A 13,351-nucleotide genomic window follows, 5' to 3' on the forward strand; every position below is an offset into this window, starting at 1 on the left:
CCTCGTCTCCCTCTCCTCGTCACCCTCTCCTCATCTCCCTCTCCTCGTCTCCCTCTCCTCGTCTCCCTCTCCTCATCTCCCTCTCCTCGTCGCCCTCTCCTCGTCTCCCTCTCCTAATCGCCCTCTCCTCGTCACCCTCTCCTCATCTCCCTCTCCTCGTCGCCCTCTCCTCGTCTCCCTCTCCTCGTCTCCCTCTCCTCGTCTCCCTCTCCTCGTCACCCTCTCCTCATCACCCTCTCCTCGTCGCCCTCTCCTCGTCTCCCTCTCCTCGTCACCCTCTCCTCGTCACCCTCTCCTCATCACCCTCTCCTCGTCGCCCTCTCCTCGTCTCCCTCTCCTCGTCTCCCTCTCCTCGTCACCCTCTCCTCGTCGCCCTCTCCTCGTCGCCCTCTCCTCGTCGCCCTCTCCTCGTCTCCCTCTCCTCGTCTCCCTCTCCTCGTCACCCTCTCCTCGTCGCCCTCTCCTCGTCTCCCTCTCCTAATCGCCCTCTCCTCGTCTCCCTCTCCTCATCTCCCTCTCCTCGTCTCCCTCTCCTAATCACCCTCTCCTCGTCACCCTCTCCTCGTCTCCCTCTCCTCGTCACCCTCTCCTCATCACCCTCTCCTCGTCTCCCTCTCCTCGTCACCCTCTCCTCATCACCCTCTCCTCGTCGCCCTCTCCTCGTCTCCCTCTCCTCGTCACCCTCTCCTCGTCACCCTCTCCTCATCACCCTCTCCTCGTCGCCCTCTCCTCGTCTCCCTCTCCTCGTCTCCCTCTCCTCGTCACCCTCTCCTCGTCGCCCTCTCCTCGTCGCCCTCTCCTCGTCGCCCTCTCCTCGTCTCCCTCTCCTCGTCTCCCTCTCCTCGTCACCCTCTCCTCGTCGCCCTCTCCTCGTCTCCCTCTCCTAATCGCCCTCTCCTCGTCTCCCTCTCCTCATCTCCCTCTCCTCGTCTCCCTCTCCTAATCACCCTCTCCTCGTCACCCTCTCCTCGTCTCCCTCTCCTCGTCACCCTCTCCTCATCACCCTCTCCTCGTCGCCCTCTCCTCGTCACCCTCTCCTCGTCTCCCTCTCCTCGTCACCCTCTCCTCGTCTCCCTCTCCTCGTCGCCCTCTCTTCGTCACCCTCTCCTCGTCACCCTCTCCTCGTCGCCCTCTCCTCGTCTCCCTCTCCTCGTCTCCCTCTCCTCGTCGCCCTCTCCTCGTCGCCCTCTCCTCGTCGCCCTCTCCTCGTCTCCCTCTCCTCGTCTCCCTCTCCTCGTCACCCTCTCCTCGTCGCCCTCTCCTCGTCTCCCTCTCCTAATCGCCCTCTCCTCGTCTCCCTCTCCTCATCTCCCTCTCCTCGTCTCCCTCTCCTCGTCACCCTCTCCTCGTCTCCCTCTCCTCGTCACCCTCTCCTCATCACCCTCTCCTCGTCGCCCTCTCCTCGTCACCCTCTCCTCGTCTCCCTCTCCTCGTCACCCTCTCCTCGTCTCCCTCTCCTCGTCGCCCTCTCTTCGTCACCCTCTCCTCATCACCCTCTCCTCGTCGCCCTCTCCTCGTCTCCCTCTCCTCGTCTCCCTCTCCTCGTCGCCCTCTCTTCGTCACCCTCTCCTCATCACCCTCTCCTCGTCTCCCTCTCCTCGTCGCCCTCTCCTCGTCACCCTCTCCTCGTCGCCCTCTCCTCGTCACCCTCTCCTCGTCGCCCTCTCCTCGTCTCCCTCTCCTCGTCGCCCTCTCCTCGTCTCCCTCTCCTAATCGCCCTCTCCTCGTCACCCTCTCCTCGTCACCCTCTCCTCGTCTCCCTCTCCTCGTCGCCCTCTCCTCGTCACCCTCTCCTCGTCTCCCTCTCCTCGTCTCCCTCTCCTAATCGCCCTCTCCTCGTCTCCCTCTCCTCGTCGCCCTCTCCTCGTCTCCCTCTCCTCGTCACCCTCTCCTCGTCTCCCTCTCCTCGTCGCCCTCTCCTCGTCGCCCTCTCCTCGTCACCCTCTCCTCGTCTCCCTCTCCTCGTCTCCCTCTCCTCGTCTCCCTCTCCTAATCGCCCTCTCCTCGTCTCCCTCTCCTCGTCGCCCTCTCCTCGTCTCCCTCTCCTCGTCACCCTCTCCTCGTCTCCCTCTCCTCGTCGCCCTCTCCTCGTCTCCCTCTCCTCGTCTCCCTCTCCTCATCACCCTCTCCTCGTCTCCCTCTCCTCGTCGCCCTCTCCTAATCGCCCTCTCCTCGTCGCCCTCTCCTCGTCGCCCTCTCCTCATCACCCTCTCCTCGTCGCCCTCTCTTCGTCACCCTCTCCTCATCACCCTCTCCTCGTCGCCCTCTCCTCGTCGCCCTCTCCTCATCACCCTCTCCTCGTCGCCCTCTCTTCGTCACCCTCTCCTCATCACCCTCTCCTCATCACCCTCTCCGCGTCGCCCTCTCTTCGTCACCCTCTCCTCATCACCCTCTCCTCGTCGCCCTCTCCTCGTCGCCCTCTCCTCGTCACCCTCTCCTCATCACCCTCTCCTCGTCACCCTCTCCTCGTCTCCCTCTCCTCGTCACCCTCTCCTCGTCGCCCTCTCCTCGTCTCCCTCTCCTAATCGCCCTCTCCTCGTCGCCCTCTCCTCATCACCCTCTCCGCGTCGCCCTCTCCTCGTCGCCCTCTCCTCGTCACCCTCTCCTCGTCACCCTCTCCTCGTCGCCCTCTCCTCATCTCCTTTTCAAATCAGCGACCCCTGATTTTTAAGCAGAGACTCTCTGTTCTAGGCTCTCCCACAAGAGGAAACATCCTCCTCTCATCCATCCTGTCAATATCCCTCAGGATCTCTCATCCATCCTGTCAATATCCCTCAGGATCTCTCATCCATCCTGTCAATATCCCTCAGGATCTCACATCCATCCTGTCAATATCCCTCAGGATCTCTCATCCATCCTGTCAATATCCCTCAGGATCTCTCATCCATCCTGTCAATATCCCTCAGGATCTCACATCCATCCTGTCAATATCCCTCAGGATCTCACATCCATCCTGTCAATATCCCTCAGGATCTCACATCCATCCTGTCAATATCCCTCAGGAACTCACATCCATCCTGTCAATATCCCTCAGGATCGCAGATATTTCAGTCAAGTTGCCTCTTACGCTTCTAAATTCCATTTGACACAAGCCCACACTGCCCAGCCTTCCCTCATAAAACATTCCTGGTGTCAGTCTGTTAAACCTTCTCTGAACTGCTCCCAACACAATTACAAATTTCCTTAAATAAGGAGACCAGTACTGTACACAATACTCCAGATGTGGTCTCACCAATGCCCTGTACAGCTGAAGCATAACCTCCCTATTTCTGTGATCCAATAAGCAATAATATTCACAATAATCAATAACATGCTATTAGCTTTCCTCATTACTTGCTGTACCTGTATACCAGCCTTTTGTCATTCATGCACTAGGACACCCAGATCCCTCTGCATCTCAGAGCTCCGCAATCACCCACCCTTTTTTAACATGCTTCTCTTTTATTCTTCCTACCAAACTGTGGCACCCGTGTTAGAACAGACTGTTAAAAAAAAATCCTGCGTGGAAACATGACTTAAATACACTTCTTAAAGTCATCAGAACTTTCACTTTCTTTCTCACTTCCCCCTTGGATCTGGAGGAGAATTTGGACGATATGAGGTTTCTCATATTCTTCCTTATCAGAGTTCCTCTTTCAAGCAAATGAAGGATATGATACAGACGGACTTTCTCTCCAATCTCCACCAGATATGTGAATGCATCTAACTTCTTACAGCTCCAATCCCACACTCCTCCTTATCACCACAGTGATACTTCACACTGACCTTCTGACCAGCGCTGAACTCTCTCATTTTCATGCATTAGCACTCACCTCTACTCTGTTTTGTCTAAGCTGATCGCAAATTCCTCTCAGGTGGTCAAGAAGGCACTTGGTGCTTTGCCTTCCTCAGTCAGGGCAGAGTTTAAAAATCGGCAAGTCATGTTGCAGCAGTATAGAACTTTACGTTTGGAATATTGCATACAGTTCTGGTCACCACACCCACCAGAAGGATGTGGGGACTTTGGAGAGGGTACAGAAAAGTTTTAGAAATTTTTGAAGATTATTTACTACTGTCACAAGTAGGCTAACGTTAACACTGCAATGAAGTTACTGTGAAAATCCCCTGGTCGCCACACTCCGGCGCCTGTTCGGGTACACTGAGGGAAAATTTAGCAATGGCCAATGCGTCTAACCAGCACGTCTTTTGGACTGTGTGAGGAAACTGGAGCACCCGGAGGAAACCCACGCAGACATGGGGAGAATGTGCAGACTCCACCCAGACAGTGGCCCAAGGCCAGAATCGAATTGGGGTCCCTGGCACTGTGAGATAGCAATGCTAACCACAGTGCCACTGTACCGCCCCAGGATGTTGCCCAGTTTGGAGGGTATTGGCTAGGAGAGGTTGGACAAACTTAGTTTGCTCTCACTGGAACGTCAGTCCAAAGATGTGTGGGCCAGGTTGATTGGCCATTCTAAATTGCTCCTTAGTATCCCAGGAAGCATAGAGGGAATAATGGGTAAATACATAGGGACATGGGGATAGGGCCTGGGTGGGATTGTGGTTGGTGCAGACTCAATGGGCCGAATGGCCTCTTTCTGCACTGTAGGGTTCTATGACTGAGGGATGGCCTGGCAGAAATGATGAGAGGCATGGATAGAATGGATAGTCAGAGTCTTCTTCCCAGGGTGGAAACGCCAATTACTGGGATGGAAAGTAAAAGCTGGGGGGGAGGGGGGGGGTTAAAGGAGATGTGAGAGGCAAGTCTTTTTTCACACAGAGGGTGGTAAGTGCTTGGAACGGGCAGCCAGAGGAGGTGGTAGAAGCTGATACAATAGCAACAGTTAAGAGACATCTTGACAGATAGGCAGCGGATAGAGAGATATGGACCACATAGAGGCAAAAGGTCCTCTGTCAGTGCAGTTTTGGTGGGCCGAATGGCCTGTTCCTGTGCTGTGCAGTTCTTTGTTTAGCATTGAGATTGACTTTTAACTGGAGTGACTCAATATCAACCGCTCCTTTTACATGAGATGTGTGCTAGCGGGGTGAAAAGAGTGTTAATGGGGTTAGAGAGGTAAGGGTGGGGGTGAGGAGTTTCCATCGAGAAAGATTCCCCTGACTGTCGCACTTACCCCCATGGCAGCAAACACAATGGCAAAGTTATCCTCACTATAATCCATAACGTCCTTGGACTTCTTCACCAGGCCAGCTTGGCGACAGATCTGGGCAGCAATCTGGAATAAAATTCCAAACAGACACGGGGTACAAAACAGGACAGACAGAAACCTCTCACTGCCCCAACCACACGAGGTCTCCAGATCCACGGCAAGTAGGTTACACCTATTGGGAGCATGAATAATCCACAGGCCTGGATTCATCCTTTGGAGACATGGAAAAATACAGATCTGCCCCGGAATTCTTCCGCTCCACTCGCCACGGGAATCGGAGTGAGGGGCGGACAATGGGAAAGTCTGTTGACCTCATAGATACATAGAAGATAGGAGCAGGAGGAGGCCATTTGGCCCTTCGAGCCTGTTCTGCCATTCATTACAATCATGGCTGATCATCCAACTCAATAGCCTAATCCTGCTTTCTCCCCATAACCTTTGATCCCATTCGCCCCAAGTGCTCTATCCAGCCGCCTCATGAATAATTTAATGTTTTGGCATCAACTACTTCCTGTGGTAATGAATTCCACAGGCTCACCACTCTCCGGGTGAAGAAATGTCTCCTCATCTCCATCCTAAATGGTCTACCCTGAATCCTCAGACTGTGACCCCTGGTTCTAGACTCCCCCCACCATCGGGAACACCCTCCCTGCATCTACCCTGTCTAGTCCTGTTAGAATTTTATGAATCTCTATGCAATCCCCACCCTCATTCATCTGAACTCCAGTGAAAACAACCCTAACCTAGTCAATCTCTCCTCATACATCAGTCATCCCCGGAATCAGCCTGGTAAACCTTCGCTGCACTCCCTCGAGAGCTAGAACATCCTTCCTCAGGAAAGGAGACTAAAACTGCGCACAGTGGGTCGGGATTTTACTGTTTTGGGAGAGTGAGGCTGTAAAATCTCACCCATAGAATATAAAGCTATCATAAACTATCAATTGCTGTTAAAAACCCATCTGGTTCACTAATGTCCTTTAGGGAAGGAAATCTGCCATCCTTACCCGGTCTGGCCTACATGTGACTCCAGACCCACAGTGATGTGATTCACTCTTGATAGCCACTAGGCCTACTGGGCCTGCCCTGCCATTCAGTGAGGTCTGCTTGTGGCTTTGTCTCCACATTCCTATCTGTCCTCCTTTCACCCTCCGACCCACTCAATAACACTCAACTCCCATGTTATAGAACACAGATCATAGAATGTAGAACACTACAGCGCAAACAGGCCCTTCGGCCCACAAGTTGCGCCGATCATATCCATACCCACCAGGCTATGGAGCTATCTGTAACTCCCAATCCCATTAAACCCCATATACTCATCCAGAAGTCTTTTAAAAGACCCCAGCGAGTTCGCCTCTACCACCACCGACGGCAGCCGATTCCACTCACTCACCACCCTCTGAGTGAAAAACTTACCCCTGACATCTCCTCTGTACCTACTCCCCAGCACCTTAAACCTGTGTCCTCTCATAGCGACCATTTCAGCCCTGGGAAATAGCCTCTGAGAATCCACTCTATCTATTCCTCTCAACATCTTATAAACCTCTATCAGGTCGCCTCTCAACCTTCGTCTCTCCAGGGAGAAGAGTCCCAGCTCCCTCAACCTATCCTCATAAGGCATGCCTCCCAATCCAGGCAACGTCCTTGTAATTCTCCTCTGCACCCTCTCAATAGCTTCCACATCCTTCCTGTAGTGAGGCGACCAGAACTGTGCACAGTACTCCAAGTGGGGCCTGACAAGGGTCTTATTGATCAAAGATAAATGTTGGTCATAGATCTGTATAACTCGGCCTTGGATATATTCAGTGACCCAGTCCTCATTGCCTTCTGAGGAAGTGAATCCCAAAGACTAACAACTGTCTGAGAGATGAGAGAATCTAACCATTCCCGGTGACAGTCAATGGCGTTCTCATCACTGAATCCCCCACTGTCAACATCCTGGGGAGGGTTACCACTCATCAGAAGCTGAGCTGGACTAGCCATATTAGTAAGGGGTTTACCAGAGCAGGTCAGAGACTGCCCGACTGAACTAAAACCACCTACCCTTCCCAGAACCATATCCCTCCATTCCCATTCTATTTTCCTGTTCTGGTTCCCTTATGTAAGAACCACAGAACCCTGCAGTGCAGAAAGAGGCCCTTCGGCCCATCGAGTCTGCACTGACCACAATCCCACCCAGGCCCCACCCCCATATCCCTACATATTTTACCTGCTAATTTCGCTAACCTACGCATCCCTGGACACTAAGAGGCAATTTTAGCATGGCCAATCAACCTAACCCGCACATTTTTGGGCTGTGGGAGGAAACCGGAGCACCCGGAGGAAACCCACGCAGACACGAGGAGAATGTGCAAACTTCACACAGACAGTGACCCGAGCCGGGAATCGAACCCAGGTCCCTGGAGCTGCGAAGCAGCAGTGCTAACCCACTGTGCCACCGTGCCACCCACAGGGATAACAGGGTAAGCAGGGATAAACTTCCATTCGAAGAAGGTTGACTGAGCAGCTGTTGATTGAGAAGCTTGGGGTTTCAGACTCATGGGAATTTAGCAGAATGAGAAGTGATCTTATTGAACATCCTGAGGGGGTGTAAGGATATTTAAAACTAGTGGGCACAAGTTAAAAATGAGGCGGAGGCGGGGGGCGGCGATTCTCCCATCCTGCTACCCTGAGTTTTCAGCGGGTTGAGAGAATCGAGTGGGGGAAATTTGTGGGGTTCCCCTGAGCGATCATGCCCGCTAGCGTCTCCCAGCGCGGGTTCAGTGGGGTGGTGGGGGTAGTATTTAAATGATATTTTCAATATCACTTAAATTATATTAGCAGGACCGGGACTGAAATCTCTGGACCCAATAACATCTCTCACTCCACCAGCACAATTTCACTCTGGTGGGGTTCAGACTAACTCCCCACTTTCGGGGAACTAGCGGGAGATCCCTCCAGAATGAAGGGGGGGACAATTGGGACCCCCGGGGATTGGCCAGGGTGGTGGGTGTCCTAGCAGTGCCAACCTGTGTCCCTGGCACTGCCCAGGGGGGCAAAGTGCCCATGCCTAGAGTGCACCTTAGCACTGCCCATTGGGCATGGGACAGTGTCAAGGGGGCAGGGCATATGGGGGCATGGCATGGAGGGATCAGTCAGGCTGGCGGGGGGGATCTCTGCACTGGGATGGATAGGGGCAGGAGGGAGGCCAACGAATGGGGCAGACTTGGGGGGGCGCTTGCAGCATTGTGGGGGTCCCGGGCTGGCCAGCGATCGAGCTGGCGGGCAGCCAGGAAGCTGACAGTTCGGGGCAACTGCAGAGGCCTGCTGGCTTCAGCCTCCCAATGGGGATCAGCCCTGCCCCCCCTGAACTCTAACGACATTCACACTGGTGACCTCTGCATTGCACAGAGTGTGGGAGATTCTAGTGTGAACCCCCACTGAAAAAAAACAGTGAATTACACCAATTTTCCAACAAATTCAACATTTTTTTGGGAGAATTCCACCCGAGGAGTTCAGAAAATAATCAGATTAGATTTGATTTGATTTATTATTGTCACATGTATTAACATACAGTGAAAAGTATTGTTTCTTGCGCACTAAACAAACAAAGCATAGAGAAGGAAAGGAGAGAGTGCAGAATGTAGTGTTACAGTCATCGCTAGGGTGTAGAGAAAGACCAACTTAATGCGAGGTAGGTCCATTCAAAAGTCTGACAGCAGCAGGGAAGAAGCTGTTCTTGAGTCGGTTGGTACGTATTCTCAGACTTTCGTATCTTTTTCCCAAAGGAAGAAGGTGGAAGAGAGAATGTCCGGGGTGTGTAGGGTCCTTAATTATGCTGGCTGCTTTGCTGAGGCATTGGGAAGTGTAGACAGAGTCAATGGACGGGAGGCTGGTTTGTGTGATGAACTGGGTAACATTTACAACCTTTTATAGTTCCTTGCGATCTTGGGCAGAGCAGGAGCCCATACCAAGCTGTGATACAACCAGAAAGAATGTTTTCTATGGAGCACCTGTAAAAGTTGGTGAGAGTCGTAGCTGACATGTTGTAGGTAAAATGTTAGAATCCATCATCAAGGAGGAAATAGCGAGGCATCTTGAGAGGAATTGCTTGATAGAGCAGATGCAGCACGGTTTCGTTAAAGGGAAGTCGTGTCTGACGAATTTATTGGAGTTCTATGAGGATGTGTCTAGGGCGGTGGATAGAGGAGAGCCAGTGGATGTGGTCTTTCTTGATTTTCAGAAGGCGTTTGACAAGGTACCTCACAAGAGGTTATTGCAGAAGGTCAGGGGACAGGGAGTTGGGGGTAGGGTGTTAGCGTGGATAGAGGATTGGTTGTCAAATAGGAGGCAGAGAGTGGGGGTCAATGGGTGCTATTCGGATTGGCGGATGGTGACTAGTGGGGTGCCCCAGGGGTCGGTGCTGGGGCCTCAGCTATTTACCATTTATATAGATGATCTGGAGGAGGGAACCGAGTGTAGGGTGTCGAAATTTGCTGATGACACCAAGATTGGAGGAAAGGCAAATTGTGCGGAGGGTGTGGAGAGTCTACAGAAGGATCTAGATAGGCTGGGCGAATGGGCCAGGAAATGGCAAATGGAATTTAATGTTGGCAAGTGTGAGGTGGTCCACTTTGGTAGGAATAATGGTAGGAAGGATTATTACTTACGTGGAGAAAAACTGCAGCAGGCGACGGTGCAGAGGGACCTCGGGGTCCTTGTGCATGAGTCGCAAAAACCCAGCCTGCAGGTGCAGCAGGTGGTCAGGAAGGCAAATGGGATCCTGGCCTTCATAGCGAGGGGGATTGAATATAAAAGTAGGGAGGTCTTGCTGCGGCTGTATAGGGCATTGGTGAGGCCGCAGCTGGAGTACTGTGTGCAGTTTTGGGCGCCGTACTTACGCAAGGATATTTTGGCCTTGGAGGGAGTGCAGAGGAGGTTTACTAGGCTGATGCTGGAGTTGAGGGGGTTGAGCTATGAGGAGAGGCTGAATAAACTAGGCTTGTACTCGTTAGAGTTTAGAAGAATGAGGGGTGATCTCATTGAGACGTATAAGATGATGAAGGGGATGGATAGGATAGAGGTGGAGAGACTCTTCCCGCTCAGAAAGGATAATAGGACTAGGGGGAACAGTCTCAAGATAAAGGGGGGGGCGGTTTAGAACGGAGTTGAGGAAGAACTTCTTCACTCAAAGGGTGGTGAATCTCTGGAATTCTCTGCCCGTTGAAGTGGTGGAGGCTACCTCGCTAAATATTTTTAAGACGTGGGTTGATGGGTTTTTGATAAGAGAGGGGATTAAGGGTTATGGGGAGAGGGCGGGAAGGTGGAACTGAGACACGACAGATCAGCCATGATCTTATTGAATGGCGGGGCAGGCTCGAAGGGCTAGATGGCCTACTCCTGCTCCTATTTCTTATGTTCTTATGTTCTTATGCCAAATTTCCTTAGTCTTCTGAGAAAGTAGAGGCGTTGGTGGGGCTTTCTCAACTATAGTGCCAGCACGGGGGGGGGAACAGGACAGGTTGATGCTGATCTGGACACCTAAAAACATGAAGCTCTCGACCCTTTCTACCTCATTCTACTGATGTAGACAGGGGCATGTTCTCCTTTATGCTTCCTGAAGTCAATGACAATCTCCTTTGTTTTGTTGGCATTGAAGGAGAGATTATTGTTGCCGCACCAGATTCTGTATCTCATTCCTGTCCTCTGTCTCGTCATTGTTTGAGATCTCTACGGTGGTGTTATCAGCAAACTTGAAAGTCGAGTTGGAGGGGAATTTGACCACACATTCATAGGTGTATAAGGACTATAGTAGGGGAATGAGAACACAGCCTCGTGGGACACCGGTGTTGAGGATGATTGTGGAGGAGGTGTTGTTGCCTATCCTTACTGATTGTGGTCTGTGAGTTAGGAAGTCTAGGATCCTATGGCAGAGGGAGGAGCTGAGGCCCAGGCCATGGAGTTTGGAGATGTGTTTCATGGGAATAATAGTGTTGAAGGCTGAGCTGTAGTCAATAAATAAGAGTCTGACATAAGTGTCCTTGTTATCCAGGTGTTCCAGTGAGTGCAGGACCAGGGAGATGGCGTCTGCTGTGGACCTGTTGCAGCGATAGGTGAACTGTAGTGGATCCAGGTAGTCCGGGAGGCTGGAATTGATTTGTGCCATTTGTAACCTTTCGAAGCACTTCATAATGATGGATGTCAGAGCCACCGGTCGATAGTCACTAAGGCACGCTGCTTGGCTTTTCTTAAGTACCAAGATGATAGTTGTCTTCTTGAAGCAGATAGGGATCACAGATTGTTGTAAATACGGTTGGTAATAAGATGGTAAATGAGGAGAAATGTTTTCTTTATTCATTTCTATTGGGTGTGGACATCATTGGTCAATCCACCTAACCCGCACACCTTTGGATGGTGGGATGAAACTGGAGCACCCGGAGGAATCCCACGCGGACACAGGGAGAACTTGCAGACTCCACACAGACAGTGACCCAAGCCAGGAATCGGACCCGGGTCCCTGGCACAGTGAGGCAGCAGTGCTGACCCACTGTGTCACCGTGCTGCTGTCCATTGGTCACTGTGTCACCGTGCTGCTGTCCATTGGTCACTGTGTCACCGTGCTGCTGTCCATTGGTCACTGTGTCACCGTGCTGCTGTCCATTGGTCACTGTGTCACTGTGCTGCTGTCCATTGGTCACTGTGTCACCGTGCTGCTGTCCATTGGTCACTGTGTCACTGTGCTGCTGTCCATTGGTCACTGTGTCGCCGTGCTACTGTCCATTGGTCACTGTGTCACCGTGCTGCTGTCCATTGGTCACTGTGTCACCGTGCTGCTGTCCATTGGTCACCGTGTCACCGTGCTGCTGTCCATTGGTCACTGTGTCACCGTGCTGCTGTCCATTGGTCACTGTGTCACCGTGCTGCTGTCCATTGGTCACTGTGTCACCGTGCTGCTGTCCATTGGTCACTGTGTCACCGTGCTACTGTCCATTGGTCACTGTGTCACCGTGCTGCTGTCCATTGGTCACCGTGTCACCGTGCTGCTGTCCATTGGTCACTGTGTCACTGTGCTACTGTCCATTGGTCACTGTGTCACTGTGCTGCTGTCCATTGGTCACCGTGCTGCTGTCCATTGGTCACTGTGTCACCGTGCTGCTGTCCATTGGTCACTGTGTCACTGTGCTACTGTCCATTGGTCACTGTGTCACTGTGCTGCTGTCCATTGGTCACCGTGCTGCTGTCCATTGGTCACTGTGTCACCGTGCTGCTGTCCATTGGTCACCGTGCTGCTGTCCATTGGTCACTGTGTCACCGTGCTGCTGTCCATTGGTCACTGTGCTGCTGTGCTGCTGTCCATTGGTCACTGTGTCACCGTGCTACTGTCCATTGGTCACTGTGTCGCCGTGCTGCTGTCCATTGGTCACTGTGTCGCCGTGCTGCTGTCCATTGGTCACTGTGTCGCCGTGCTGCTGTCCATTGGTCACTGTGTCGCCGTGCTGCTGTCCATTGGTCACCGTGTCACCGTGCTGCTGTCCATTGGTCACTGTGTCACCGTGCTGCTGTCCATTGGTCACTGTGTCGCCGTGCTGCTGTCCATTGGTCACTGTGTCACCGTGCTGCTGTCCATTGGTCACTGTGTCGCCGTGCTGCTGTCCATTGGTCACCGTGTCACCGTGCTGCTGTCCATTGGTCACCGTGTCACCGTGCTACTGTCCATTGGTCACTGTGTCACCGTGCTGCTGTCCATTGGTCACTATGTCACCGTGCTGCTGTCCATTGGTCACTGTGTCACTGTGCTGCTGTCCATTGGTCACTGTGTCACCGTGCTGCTGTCCATTGGTCACTGTGTCACTGTGCTGCTGTCCATTGGTCACTGTGCTGCTGTCCATTGGTCACTGTGTCACCGTGCTGCTGTCCATTGGTCACTGTGTCACCGTGCTGCTGTCCATTGGTCACTGTGTCACCGTGCTGCTGTCCATTGGTCACTGTGTCACCGTGCTGCTGTCCATTGGTCACTGTGTCGCCGTGCTGCTGTCCATTGGTCACCATGTCACCGTGCTACTGTCCATTGGTCACTGTGTCACCGTGCTGCTGTCCATTGGTCACTATGTCACCGTGCTGCTGTCCATTGGTCACTGTGTCACTGTGCTGCTGTCCATTGGTCACTGTGTCACCGTGCTGCTGTCCATTGGTCACTGTGTCGCCGTGCTGCTGTCCATTGGTCA

The 13,351-nt window shown here is 52.8% G+C and overlaps 1 pseudogene across 1 annotated transcript in view; it reads right to left on the reverse strand.

Annotated features, from left to right (window-relative positions):
* The window catches only part of LOC145337810 (V-type proton ATPase subunit B-like), a 77,684-nt pseudogene that overhangs the window by 27,860 nt on the left and 36,473 nt on the right, over nt 1-13,351 (reverse strand). Inside the window, exon 7 of the transcript XR_013885402.1 lies at nt 5,112-5,213. The product of XR_013885402.1 is annotated as a V-type proton ATPase subunit B-like (transcript). The remainder of the gene's footprint in view (nt 1-5,111; nt 5,214-13,351) is intronic.

This window comes from Carcharhinus amblyrhynchos, unplaced genomic scaffold (genome assembly GCF_965287045.1).
Source record: "Carcharhinus amblyrhynchos unplaced genomic scaffold, sCarAmb.v2.hapA scaffold_77, whole genome shotgun sequence".
Classification (NCBI taxonomy): domain Eukaryota; kingdom Metazoa; phylum Chordata; class Chondrichthyes; order Carcharhiniformes; family Carcharhinidae; genus Carcharhinus; species Carcharhinus amblyrhynchos.